The sequence below is a fragment of the Cheilinus undulatus genome, linkage group 10, assembly GCF_018320785.1.
Source record: "Cheilinus undulatus linkage group 10, ASM1832078v1, whole genome shotgun sequence".
Classification (NCBI taxonomy): domain Eukaryota; kingdom Metazoa; phylum Chordata; class Actinopteri; order Labriformes; family Labridae; genus Cheilinus; species Cheilinus undulatus.
In genome coordinates this window covers 9236517-9249252 of record NC_054874.1, presented here as the reverse complement: position 1 = coordinate 9249252, position 12736 = coordinate 9236517, and positions in this window count along the sequence as shown.

Here is a 12736-nt window from a genome sequence, read left to right as displayed (position 1 = left end):
AGAGGAGCATTTTGCAACTCATTTGATCAACTCGCAACAGGTCAATAACATGACTAGGTACAAAAGGAGAAGTTCACAGAGGTTCACAAACTGCAAAAAAAAAAAAGCATCTTAACAATTTTAGAAAAATGTGCAACATAAAATAGGAAGGACTTTGAATATTCCAGCATCTACAGTAAATAATATCATCAAAAGATTCAGGTAATCTGCAGAAGTCCTGGTGCATAAGGGACAAGGCTGAAGGTCAGTAATGGATGCTTGTAATCTTCAGGCCCTCCGGCGGCACTGCATTAAAACAGGAATGATTCTGCACTGGAAATCATTCTTCTATGTATGTGTTTTAATATGTCTTACTAACACATGTGGCACATTTGAGCCTATGCATAGTAGCACTGCTGTAATTTGACTGTAGTCACTGAAATCACTATGATTTAAGTCCTTGCATGTCTAATCATGAATGTTAATCTTTTTAACAAAATAGCTATAGATTTCACAGTTATAACAGTTATACATAATTTGTAATTACAAGTACAAACTTGACTTTTCAGTAATAAACTGAGGAAGCTGATGGCTTATGGAGCACTGTTTGTTGGTACACCTAAAAGAGAAAAAAAAAAAACACAACTAAAACTGTCCCTGAAAGTGGAATTTGTCCGACCACATCTGTTTATGTGTGGTGAAAATGGAGGAAGTGACACTTTTAGCCAATCTAGACCTTTCTTATCTTTTAGTCACTAACTTCCTCCAGTACTAAAGAAACAGTGAAGCCTCTGACATTGTTCAAATAAACCACCCTTTCTTGAGGGGAACCCAAATGAACTCTACAGCACAGCATCATTTTACAGACTGCTGTGGTTACTATGTCTCTGTAGGTGGCGCCAGACTCCTAATTTTGGATTTATTCCCTAAACTGTAGGCCAGCCCTACCAAATTTGAGAAAGTGAAACCTGAAAATCTCCTGTGATTCCCCAAAGCCCTCATATTTTTACAATCTCTGTGACCTAGAATCCTTAACGTCTCCAAAGGCACTGATCATTTTTTATAATAGCGATGTGCCATAGTAGAATATTTAATTGCTTTGGTGTGTGGCAACGTGTTACTTGCTCCATACTTGTCCCTATACAAATAACCATTAAATAAATAGATTTAATAGTGTCACTAATTAATCTAGCACCTGTTAAACCATGACACCAGTTTGACAAAGAAGTTAAATCTTATGGCTGTGTTTATTTGATTATGGGCCTTTAAATAATTCTATTACCATTTAAAACATTATTTCAATTTTTAAAATTGGATTTCTATATATATTTTTTTATTGTAAATGGCCCCTCACAGCCCATCTGTAGTACTCCTTCTGCCCACCAGAGGGCCATGTCCCATACTTTTGGAAGCACTGCTCCAGGAATTATTTAAAGACTTTTTTCATTTCATTCATTTTCATGACAGACTATTTAAAGGAAAAAATAGAAGAGCACTCAGCAGAATTGTAAGGCATTATCCAATATTAGGAAGGCTTTTATCATCTTTCTGTTATTGATGGTCTCAATAAGAGTGAAAAATATGGTTTATTAAGAATAGGGTTGACAGCATTAATGCATTTATCTCAATACGATTAATATCCATAATTAGTGTATTCAATTTCAGCTGCATGCTTTATTATCCCTTTCAGCAATCTTTGGTTAAGTCACTGCCACTGCAAGTCTCCCTGCAGCCACAGTGACAATAAATAAGTCCACCACTGCTCCTTAATGTCTTATTTCACTTTAATAAACTCTCAGACAGCTCAGTGGGCAAGTCAAAAGTTATCTGCACCTTGTGCTATTAAAAGTTGACCCTTTTATTGTTCCCTTATTTCCTTTACAATCAATAACAAGGGCCTTTTCTTTTCCATTGTTAAGTTCACATCATAAGCTTTGATCTTCCCAAAGCAAAAGCAGGCCTGTATCCTAACAGGAAGTCCATTAGTTTAGGACAGTACCAAAACAGATGCAAATGCAAAATACTGGAATATCAGAATGTGGCATAAAAGGGAGATTTTCACAACTAACTTTAGAAGTTTCAATATGGGCTTAAAAATCTGTGATACTTTTTCCATTCTACCAACAGGATAAGCCCTGTCTGTCTGATGTCTGATGTACTGTATTACTGTATTTATCAGCAGGAGCTCTTTCTTGCTGTCTCTTTCAGCACCATGTTTGTTTTCCCCTTGTCTCAGCCTTCCAGGAGCGCCTCCCTCCCCTGCTGGGCTGACAACCTGAGCTGCATGTAAGGAGCCCACATTCTGTCTGCGACCGGACCGCTTGGCTCCTTCACAAAGGGCTGTGTGGGACAGCAGAGCCCAGCAAAGGAAATGACAGCCTGATGTCTTTTACCCCTTCCTCTGGCTGCCTACTGGGGGTGGAGCAGGGTGTGTCACTCTTAGGGTTGTCTCAATACTGGGATTTTTAACTTCAATATACTAGTAAAAATCTAACAAAAGCAATACCTGTTTCCATATAGTGGCAATGAAAATAGAAGTTTTAGGCATCCAATATTAGGAGATTTGTTGTTTTCAATGAGCAGAAATCACAGGTAAACTCCTGCAGACTTTCTAAAGTGAACAAGAATGTTTGCAATATTTCAGTAAAGAGATGTTGACAATGCTTTTGTGCAATTTAGACAATGTGCATCCATTTTTGATGGATTCACTCCTCTCTACTACGCAGCTATTTAATAAATAGAACTATAAATAAGCAGTACTGAAAACATAAACTATCAGAAGTAAGGGTGTTAGCATTAAGGCATGATTTATGATCAGTTAAGGTTCATCATTGTGCTTTTTATCTTGATTAATTGCTTGCTTTATTGTCTTCTCCAGTACACTTTGTTAAAGCCACTGCAACATCTCCCTGCAGTCTTTTTCTTTATTCTTCATTATTTACACTTTCAGTGTTAAAAGACTGAATTTTGATGAGTTTTTCATCCCCAAATTTTCATTAGTGTGTTTTAAGGTCTAAACTACATTTAAATATCTTTCTATTGGCTTAAATACATTTGCTGATATTGAAAAAAATCAGATACCAGCCAAAATCCAATAATCGTGCATCCCCTGTAAAAATAAGTCCACCACCGCTCCTTGAAATCTTGTTTCCCTTTAAAAACTCCCAGTCAGCTCAGAGGACAAGTAAAAGTCATCTGCACCCCTTGTTATCAAACATTTCACTTTTTATGTTTCCTTATTTTCCTTTTCAGTCCATATCAAATCCTGTTTTCTGTGGTTAAGCTGGTGTCACAACTTAAATCTGCCCGGAGCTCTTTAATTCTTTTAAGATAAAAGCTGGTCTATAACCAAACAGGTGGCAAATCGCCCTACAGACAGCATAAAAATCCTCAGTGAAACAGAAAATGTTTTCAGAAGTGAAATAGTGTTATTTTAAATTGTGACAAAAAGGGGAGATTAATTATGACAACAAAGATTCTGAGATTAATCACAATCTTACAAAAATTAGGTGTTTGACGGCCCTATTTTAAAGCCAACATTTAAAAACATTCTTTAGCAAATTTAAAAAATTTTTCCTCTAATTTAAAAATCTCTGGTGACATTGTCAACATGTTTCTGCAATGACCAGACTTAGAAATCCATCAATGAGGGATGAAAAGTAACAAACTACATTTACTCAAATTACTGTAATTGAGTAGATATTTGGGGGGGTACTTTTACTTTTTGAGTACATTTTGAAATCAGTAATTTTTATTCTACTTAAGTAAGATTTAACCAAAGTAACTGTAGTTTTTCCACCTCTGTTGACTACACAGTAGCACATAGAGAGAAAATGATTCCACATCAGGAACCATAACAGCAAAATTGGGGCGCTGATATTTCAGGGTTAAACATTACAGAGCTGATTTAATTCTTAAAGTGAAATTTTACCTCTATTCTGAGTGAAATGGTCTTCAGTATTGGAGTATTGGAGTATTGGAGTGTTCAACTCTGTAGAGGTAATTAATCTAAGCTCCGGCCACTAAAATTTCAAATCTGTGGGATGTGTAAGGCAAAGTTTGCCATCATACTCTTGTGCAGGGTGTTTAGTTGTGTTTTGATGTTGTACAGTGATCCTTGCGGGGGTCTTTTACTCCTGTCTCTTGTGGATTGTTGTTTTTGGATGTGAGACACATTTACCCCTTGGGTGAAGTTATCCACTGAGTTAGAGTTCCCACCTGTGACTTCAGGTGTTCCTAAAGGACTCATAGCCTATATCATAGGTGTCAAACTCAAGGCCTGGGGGCCAAATCCAGCCGTGGAACAGTTCAATCTGGCCCGCAAGATGATCTCACATTTCTGTTATAACTGGCCCATCAGTATGAGGTCCACAGATTTCCTCAAGTATGAAAATGTAAATTTATCCTTGATGATTTAAGATATCCTTATTAAGTCATAAAATCTGAAAAAGTAAGGAGTAAAATGATCAGATAAGAAGTCAGGAATGTGGGAAAATAAATTAATTTGTGTTTTAATTTCATATTTTCAATTTAGCATCTCACAATAAGGACTCAAACTTAGGGTTTTTACTTTCAATTTCTTACTTTGAGCATTTCAACTCATAATTTTGACTTCTCACATAATATTCTGAGCTTTAAGATTCATTATTCTAATATTTATGTCATATTTTTACATTTTTAACCAATTATTTTGATTTTACCTCATATCTTCAACTCCAAACTTTGACTTCATAATCCCATAGTTTGACCTTTTAGACTCACAATTTAAAAATTTGAATGATAGTCTGACTTTTAATTTCATGATTAGAAATTTTATTTCATATATTGACCTTTTAAATTCATGATCTTGACTGCTTTCTAATTATTATTATTATTTTAATTATTTTTTTCAATTCCATGTTGTGACCTTTTTGAACAAATAAATTTACTTTTCTCAGATTGTGAGTGTTTAAACTTATCTTTTTACATTTTTAAATGTCAAAATTATTAATCAGTGCTAAGTTTTTATTTTTCATATTTTATTACCGGCGAAACAAGGTCGAAAGCTTATGGTTAAAAAGGTGACCCTGTTAGGCCCTCAGGTTAGTCCTGAATCCAGAATCCGGCCCCTGCTGTGATTGAGTTTGACACCCCTGGTCTATATTCTTCATCAGCATGCTTTACCTTGCAATGAGGTGGACTCTCTGCTTTGTTCTCTCTAGAGAGACCTGCCTTACCACAGATTTTAAAGAGTTACTGCAGAACTGTCATATAGTAAAATATATAACACTGTAAAAGTGCAGTTTGACTAATGTGGCGTGGACCAATATAGACATTTTAGAGTGTTAATTAAACTATATGAGTTAAATTAACACTGTCAATATTGCTGTGTATTTAACTTTATTATAGAGGTGGAACTTTACCTGAACAACCTGGTTGGAGATCTATTGTCTTGTTGTTCTTGATAATATGGAAAGATCATATTTTGCTGTAAAACTCCTCAGTAGCTACTCAGTGCTATAAGTACTTTTACTTGAGTAGATTTATAGACCAGTACTTTGACTTCAGTACATTTAAACCAGAGTAAAAGTACTTTTACTTTGCCTTTTTAGTCTATCCGAAGTTTCTTATTTTATTTCAAAATAAAAGCAGGAGGTTAAAAAGAGGAGTTTGGTTGTGATTCACAACAAAGTTTTGAGATTAATCATGATCTAAACATTTAAATGTTTAACAGCCCTAACTAGAAGTTTTGACAATCTTAATCTGAAAACTGAAAACTCAGTTATTCAAGTTTAAAGGCACTAGTGTTTCAGAAACAAGTGCAGAGCTCACAAATGCCCTGAGATGTAGAGACAGTTAGCAACAGCTGATGAACAACCATGCAAAAAAGTCTGAAAATTTGACTAGAAATTGAGCTCCAGTGGAAAAATATCAACATTTTTGTTTCTTGGAGCAATAAAGAAGCCCACTTTGAAGGCACTTTGATCCCTCGAGATAATGGGACATCATCCTTTAAAGATAAATGCTGTGATGTTGTATCTTATCAATTAATGCTTCAACAATCAAACAGGACACCTCCAGCAATCTGCTGCCACTCTGTCTCCTCTCCTGTCCTTCCTCTGCCCCTTCGCGTTGCCTCCTCTACCCGCCTGTATGCGTGTAGAATACACATAGAGCCCTGCCCTCTTCCTGTATGTATGTGACCCCCCCTCCTCTCCTGAATTAGTGCTTCCTCCATGCAGCAGAGCAGCGCGGGAGCAGCCTGTGTGCCTTTGTGTCTCCGCCACTGGCACGTAGCAGTAGGTGTAGGCTGGCTGAGGCATTGTCATTCCCTGGATGTCATGCGCAAGTCAACCCTTGATCTCCCACTTTGAAGTGCATTGCTGGAGGAGCTGTGGGCCGAGTATGTATCCAGTGCGACCTCACCGTGGTCAGCAGAGGGCGCCGACTACCAGGGAAGGCTGACTGTCATCCTGAAACACAGACTGGAGCAATAAAAGTCTCACCTCATTATCTGAGACAGTCACATCACAGGGTTGTGTTGGCTGGGGAGGGGAAAGGGAAGAAAGGCTGGAAGAGGAGGTGGGGATGGGGGTGGGTGACACTAGAGTCTGTCTGTACGTCTCTTTCTTCAAGGGTGGGGGCTGAACTGGTGAGAAAAATCAGGCTTAAGCACAATTTACCACAGCACTATGTTCTCACCTTGGCCAACAAAGCCAAACTGCAGCGCTCACTGGCTCACTTCACAGGAGTGGGACACTTGTTATGCATAAAGAGCCTCATTCTGAATTAATGGTTTCTCTGATGGGTTAAACTGTGAAAGGTTGTCAGGGTTTGTTAGGAATACTGAATGCAATTTTGCACCTCATTAAAGGGAGCATTTCTTATTACGACTACTACTGAAACTATGTTATCTCAAGCCTGCAGACCGGTAAATGTGCCTCAGCAGAGCCTGTTAGGTAAAAATATCTGCTTTAGATGTGTACTTTTGGGCTTGAGGCTTCAGCAAGGATGCATTCAAGTGCTGAGCTGTGATTTATTACCTTAATGTGGGATGAATTTTAGCTCATTTGCCATGACATTTTCAGGGAGGTTGAAAATTGCTGCAGGGATTTGACTTTCCTGCAAAAAATACAGTGATTTTTAACTAAAACTGTGCAAAATATGACACTCTCTTAGGCAACCTCTATTCCACTTTAACATGCCATGATGCATCACCTATTTAACCAGGACGTAGATGACCAGGAGGCCCATTGTCTGTGAGGATGCAGAGGAGTACTTTTGGCAGCTGGTGACCCCTTATCTTCCCATGTACAGCCAATAAATCAATATTAAATCTAAGGAACAGGAAGCCAGATGGCCTTCCCACAACCCTACAAGGGCCGGGCTGCTCTCAGGGCCTCCTCGGCTACTGTACCGCCAGCGCATGCTGCAGCAGCATCCCTTTGAAGGCATACACATTCAACAAGCAGCTCAATGAATGACTAAAGGGAACAAATAAGCTGTTACGACTCTGCTCAAATCAGTGTTTGTGTTTCCATCCACATCAAAGGCCCTGTTCTGTTTGATATGCGGCCCCCACACCTTGATCCGTACAGGTACAGGGGGAGGAGCAGGCCATTGAGAGGAGAGAGGGTCATGTGGTCGCTCCTCTCAGCCACGACTCGAGGGGAGTTGACCCAGACGAAGGGTCTGGTGGTGTCTCTTGTTCCCCAGGGTGCTATTGCTCCTCACAGCCATCACTAGACACATTATTTATTGGGTCACCTATTGATTATACACTCCTTAACAGCAGTCACAGACTTTAAAGCATGGCTTAAAATCAAACTGAGGAACATTTTAGATTAAAGTTAATACATATTTAACAGAATGACAGTAACTGATGGAGGCCATAGAGGTCAGTTACCTCAGCACATCCCATCAGACTCATCCTGGTTTCTGTGCAGGCCAGGGGTCAGGTTAAACAGTAGTTTGATTGAATGGCTGTTCACAGGCCGGTGTGAAATGCCAGCTCTATTGCAATGTGGGAGTAAGGAGGAGGGGGTTTCTCTGGCCTTTGTGTGGCCTGTGGTCTTAGAGCACGGAGCCATTGTTAGAGGCTGACCAGCCAGCCCCTCAGACTCTCCTTTGCCCTGCTTTGTCTCGAGCAGCGTGACCATTTCCTTCATCCAGGTCAGGGCAGGGTCATGACTTTGGACACCAGTCATCCCCTGTCTGTCTGCTCTCAGCCCGCATACTCATAAATACATACAGCAGTGGGACAGATGCACGGCTGTGTCACATGTCAGGGGCAAATCGCTGCTTGTAGAGCTTTTTTTTGTTTTTTGGACCGAGAAAAATTACAGAAAAACAGGTGTTATAAAATTAACATCAGAATAAAACCAATAAAATATCTGCACTGCAAAGTCTCAGATCACAGCAGTTGTACTGTTGTTGTGTTTAGTCAAAAATCTCTCATTAGATTTATCACAGGTAATATTCACTTGACAACCCAAGATATGAAAGGCAAAAACACTCACTCAATGATTAAAAATATCTATGCAATATAAATGCAACAAGAAAAATTCACCTAAGTGTCTTGAAATGAGATGTGCAATCTGAATTATCTTGTGCTTCTCATTTAATAAGCACTTAGTCCTTAATTTCTACCTTTATACCTTAAAATAGTTTTGTTAATCTGGATTTGTCATCTGAATAATTCATAACATGTATAGATAGATATTTTTGGCTTGAAACTAGACAAATGTGCTTGCCAAAATTTGAGTTTTTGCAATGTAAAGCAAAGAAGAAATAAGAGTGAATGACAGATATTTTGTCCTTGTAGACAATTAAACTGATTTACTGACAAATTGATGGTATAATTTGCACGGTGAGAGATGTCTCACTTGTGCCTTTTTGCGAGTGTGTAAAACACACAAGCACGCGCACCAGGCCGAGATAACCTCTTTACTACTTCGAAGTGTCCGAGTTATGCAACTGTGAAGGTTTCAGAAGAGTCAACTCCTTCTGTCCTGAAGCTGGACCTGTCTTATCACGGTGATAAGAAGAGGAAAGGCCAAAGGGCCGTAAGGAACAGTGTGCACGGCTCAGGTCAACAGTGTGAGGAGGCTGGACTTAAAGGAGGGGGGACAAGAATATTATCTGATAAGAATCACCAGGGTCTTTTGATCTGCAAGGGGCTGATCCTGGGCTACAGGGTGTCATGCTGGGAGGACGAGCTGAACGACACGGCAGGTACAAACAAGCGAGCCCTTGAAGATCATCTGAGCATATTTACACAGGAGAGTCTCCTGGTGCACACATGCAAACAGGCTGACCTAAATATTTCAAACGGTCAGGGCTGTTAGACAATTAGAATTTTTAATCTCAGAATTTCTGTAGTTAATCACAATTAATCTCCTCTTTATGTTGCATTCTGAAATTACACTATTATACTTTTATAAAACTGTCTTTAAGTAAGGAGAACTGACTTCCTGTCCGGGTAAAGACCTATTTTTATTTTGATATAAAATAAGGTGGCATGAACTTAACCACAGAAAAAGGAACTTGCTATGGATTGAACAGGATATCAAGAAAACAGTAAAAATGAAATCTCTCAAAGCACAGGGTACAGATGACCTTTGACCTGTCCACTGAGCTGTCTGACAGTTTTAAAGTGCAGCGGTGGATTTATTTATCTCATGGTGGCTGCAGAAAGATACTGCAGTGCCCTGACCAAATTGTGTTGAAAGGAGTAATAAATCATGTGATTAGTTCTGGTAAAAATATAAGAAAAAAGATAGTGCACTAATTGTGGACCTAAATTAATTGCAATTAATGTGATAAATTTTAATAGAGTGGCTACAAGGAGAAGCTGCAGTGGCTCCACCAAAATGTGCTAAGAGAGACAATCAAGCATGTGATCAACTTTGATTTTTTTTAACATTATACACTAATTACTAACCCTAATTAATCACGATTAATGTGATTAAAACTGTAGATCTACAAAAAGCATAAGCACAGTTAGCATGCTCAGCTACAACTTAAAATTTGCTACAAATAAGGCTTCATTCTGAGAGAAGATCAGAAATTTAATAATACAGGATAATAATAAAATATTTATTATAAAATCTTTGTATGTTGTTGCAAGATAGCCATGAATGGGTAAAACTATCCAAATATGCAAATGGTAACCTTGAACAACACATTTTTATTCATTTTTAATTCAGTTTTTACATTTTGCATAATATATGTGACTTTTGGAGCAATTTTTAAGTGATTTGTTGAAGAACAGTCATTGCATTACACTGCCCATCAGTGTGAGCATGTGACAAAGTGTTGGAGCTATTCAATTGTTTTAAAGCTTGCAGTTTGATAATTTTATTTATAAATCTAATTATGCTTTATTATTTTGAGCTTCTTAAAGTTAGAGATTGATCTTGCTAATGTTTGTTTAGAGCATTGGTTCCATAACTGGTGTCCAGGCACTCTGAGGGGGGGCGCAAGACCCTGTCTGCTCTGAGGTTGTCAAAATTAGGTGTACATGTATATTTTTTAAGAATCATGATTAGAAACGTAATGTATTAAGGCCAACCTAAAAGATTTTTTAAAATGAAGCGAATCTATAACCTTGTAAAGCAGATGGGTACGCCCATTTCCATGTTTCTCACTGGCGAATCCATCTTGCAAAGCTCCCGTCTGAAATGTTTGGGCCCGGTTAGAAAATGACAGGACGAATCAGCGATGAGGGGCAATACTTTTCTATACGGCAGAGTCATGACCGTAAGCAAGCAGCAACAAAAGACCGGTGCAATTATGGTCAAAGACATTAGCATGGATGCTGCTAAAGCATCAGCTTTATCAGAACTTGACGGCATTTCTTTGTTAAAAGAAGAACAAAGAACAGGATTGAGTTGTTTTCTTTTCAAAACGACAAAGTCGTGTACTGACATGTCTATACTCACCATGGTTCACGTTATGCAGTTCTCTTTGGAGTTTAGTCCTCTGTTCATTTTTAAGCAAAAAGCTAACATTTTTAAGGGGGGAAAACAAGACTTTTAAGTTGTTTATTTAAAAGAAAAAAATTCAGAATTTTTTAGTTTAGAAAGTGGGAAATATACAAGACAACCTTGCAATTTCTGAGTTTATAGTCTTACATTTTGACAATAGAAACTTAAAAATGTCACATCTTTAAAATTCTACATTAACAATAGTGTTAGCCCAAAAATTTGAAAGAAACCAAACTGAAAGCAGTGGTTGGATTTTTGACTTTATAATCACAAAAACACTAAGTTTTGTTTCACTTAGATTTACAACTATTGAAGTAAAAAAAATGTCTACTTTTCTCTTGTAAATTAACGACTTTTTAAAATCTAGAGGTTTTTCTTAAAAACTGACAAATCTTGTTTTTAAGAGTGTCCCTAATACACTGTCGTAATAACGGATAGTTTATACATTGATTTTGTCTAGAACATGTGCACGTGGGTCTATTATGTTAAGATTTTGTCGATAGAAACAATAAAATTTGATATGAATTTTTCTAAGTGGGTCCTGGGGGCTTAGCTTTTTGAGTAGGGTGGGGGCTAAGGAAAAAAGGTTGGGAACCACTGGTTTAGAGTATTGATTAGTGTTTTTATTTTGATAGAATTGGTCATTTTGGGGCAGAGGTGTAAGAAGTACAAGGCTATCAGACGTAAGTAAAAGTACAGTTACTTTGGTTAAAACTTGCTTGAGTTATGTAAAAGTACAGGTGTATAAATCTTCTCAAGTAAAAGTAGAAAACATTCAAAGTTTACTTTAAGTGCAAAGTAAGTACTGGGAGGCTGTATCCTAAAATATGAGGTTTCTCAACTGCTGGACCTCCTTGTTTTGGCTTCTAGTGTTTATCTTTTTACTCAGTTCTTGGTGTAGGTAGGACAGGGACAGTAGGACAGGATGGGAGAGCAACAGGGAAGGTGAATGTCTTTTTACCAGGAAGGCATGAGCCAGCAAAACTCTTTTTGAATAAATACAAAATAATTGTTTTCTTTTTCTTGGACACTGACATTTCTTGATCCTGCTCCACTATCCCCGTGCCACAGTGGTCAGTTTGGTTCTAAATTTGAGTTTGACAAGAGCAGATTGCCCCTACATAAAGAATTTGGTTAGCTGGGATTGTCCCATTGGTCACTGATTAAAAGCTGTCACATGGAGGCCAGACTAGACCTGAGGCTGCAGTACAAGCTGTGGCCTGAACCACATGCCTTTCTGTACCGCCCAGGGCAAGATGGAGGAGCTTTTTTTTTTTGCTCAGAGTGACCACGGGAGGGGTGAGCAAGCTGCTGCAGAGTTAAAGTGTGCTTAGTTTCTCTTCAGGGAGAGTTAAAATACAAGCAAAGATAAATGAACGCATGTGCATTTAAGCTTTTAGCTTTTAGCTTCACAACATGATGTTCAGTGAGGTTTAATAGCCTTCTTTAAAGTCAGAGAATACGTTTGGTCTTATTCTAACCAGCCTTTATTTTTGATTTTGATGAATTGCATAAAATGACAAAAAATATAGATATTTTTTGCAGCCGAAGTCTAATGTCTTTTCTTCAGTGCCAAGACCTCCATTAATGTTCAAAAGTCATTTCAAACATAAATAAACCACATCAAACCACTCCACATTGTATTAAATGTATGCAGTGTAGAATCAAGGCACTGAACATCTCCTGGCTTCAGTTTTTACTCATAGACAGCGCTGCCCACAGAACAGTCTAGGCCCAGAAAAACCCAGAGAACAGGCCCTCCACATCTGTGAAGATATCACTGCACATGT